This window comes from Silene latifolia, chromosome 9, assembly GCF_048544455.1.
Source record: "Silene latifolia isolate original U9 population chromosome 9, ASM4854445v1, whole genome shotgun sequence".
Lineage (NCBI taxonomy): Eukaryota > Viridiplantae > Streptophyta > Magnoliopsida > Caryophyllales > Caryophyllaceae > Silene > Silene latifolia.
Genome location: NC_133534.1, coordinates 41,596,542 through 41,598,668, shown reverse-complemented (window position 1 = coordinate 41,598,668; position 2,127 = coordinate 41,596,542). Strand labels below are relative to the sequence as shown.

Sequence of the window (2,127 nt, the reverse complement as noted above, 5' to 3'; positions counted from 1 at the left end):
CTCCCAACAACTTTGAGATGCATCCCGCCCAAGTCGGGTTGATTGAGAAGGATTTGTTCAGGGGGCATATTGAAGAAGATGCTCATGCTCACCTCCGAAAGTTCAAGAGGAAGGTCTCAATGATGAAGAAGAACGGGGTATCCGAGGACACTCTAAGGATGATGTTGTTCCCATTCTCTTTGACGGGTAAGGCGGACCGGTGGTTGAATATTCACCCTCCGGATACATTCACAACATGGGACGCTTTAGCTAAGGCGTTCATGGCCAAGTACTACCCGTCATCGAAGACCGCCATGCTTCATAATGAAATTCATACTTTCCAACAAGAAGATGAGGAATCCTTGGGTGAAGCTTGGGATCGATATCAAGACCTTATTGCTAGTTGTCCCCATCATGGAATCCCGGAGTGGTACATCACCCAAACCTTCTTTCAAACATTGTTGCCTAGAACTAAAGAGATGGTAAATGCCTCCGCGAGAGGAGGATTTGATCATTTGAATGATGAAGAAGGCACGACACTAATCAAGAAGATGGTAGACTCGGAAGCAAATTATGGCTCAAGAGGAAACATGCTTAGGAGAAATGCCAAGTTCCCTAAGGAGAACTTTTCTAATGTAAATGCCGAGACAAATGCCAAGCTTGATCTTCTAACCAAGCAACTCGAGAAATCGCAAAGGAACCAAGTTCACCAAGCCACTACCTCACACGGTCCACCCATGGAGGAAGTGTCTCAAGTTTTACCTTGTGAGCTTTGTGGGGGGAGTGGCCACACTTTTGACATGTGTGGCAACAATTATAATGGCGGGTATGAGGAGAATGTCCAAGATGTTAATGCTTTCCAAAGCTATAACAACAATACAAGACCACCAAGACCACCCTACAACAATCCCAATGTCTACAACCCAAACACTAACTTCTACCATCCGGGTTTAAGGAACCACCCCAATTTTAGCTACAAGAGTGCCAATGTTCAAAAACCACAACACCTTCAAACACAAGCCCCAAATAATCCACCCGGTTTTTCTCAACCAAGGGGAGGATTCTCCAACCAAAGAAGTAACCCCGGAAATCAAAACCAATGGCCAAACAACAATCAAAACCAAAACTATGGGAACCAACCACAAGGGTACCAAGATTTTGGAGGCAATCAAAACAATCAAGGGTTCTATCAAGGGAACCAAGTGAACCAAGCTAATCAAGGATTTGGGCAAGGGTATGTTCAAGGGTTTCAAGATCAAGGCCAAGGATCAAACTTCAACAACAATGGTCCTAGGGGTAATTTTCAAGGGGGACAAAACAACAACCAAGGTTCCAACACTCGGTATAACTATGGGTTCCCTTTACCCATAGCCAACAAACCTTATCAAGAACCCCAAGGTGATCCCTCCCAAAATGAGCTTTTAAAGATGATAAAGAACATGCAACTTCAACATAGTCAAGAAATGGCTAATTTTGCTAAGGCAACCCAACAAGAACAAGCAAACTTGAGGGCTACCTTCCTTAAAGATATGAGAGAAATGGAATCAAGGATGGCCTCTCATGCTATGTCTAACCCTCAAAGGCCGCCCGGTGGTCTATTATCCCAAGGTCAAAGTTCCAAGGACACCTCAAATAGCCACCATGCTCATGCGGTAGTGTTGAGGAGCGGTGTAGAGCTTGAGGCCCCCTACAAAGATCTTGAGGTAGAAGTTGATGAGGATCCCAAGAGGAGTAGGATGGAAATGGGTGGTGAAAAGGAAAGTTCATCCATAACATCGTCGGCTAGATTGAGTGAAGCCAAGAAGGGTAAGAAAGCTTGTGAAGAGTCTTCAAATGGGAAAATCCAAGTGGAAAAAGATGTTGATGGATGTGTGGAAGACCTCCCTTATGAGGAAGAAGCTATTGAAGAAGTGCCTTTGAAACACACCAAAAAGGTAACAAAGAAGTCGGTTCCTCCAAAGGTATCTTCCAATTCTCAACTTGTGTCTAATATTCCTTACCCATCTAGAGCCATTAAGAGTAGGGAAAACCTTAAGTATGCCAAGTTTTGTGATATGCTTGAGAAACTTGAGGTTACCCTACCCTTTGCGAAAGTGATTATGAACATGTCAACTTACTCAAAATTTTTAAAAGATATCTTGACCAAGA

General features: G+C 43.7%; 1 non-coding gene across 1 annotated transcript; it reads right to left on the bottom strand.

Moving 5' to 3' along the window:
• Window positions 1-293: 293 nt before the first annotated feature.
• Window positions 294-400, bottom strand: LOC141603516 (small nucleolar RNA R71). Its single transcript, XR_012525387.1, has one exon. It is a non-coding gene; the product is annotated as a small nucleolar RNA R71 (small nucleolar RNA).
• Window positions 401-2,127: the final 1,727 nt, after the last annotated feature.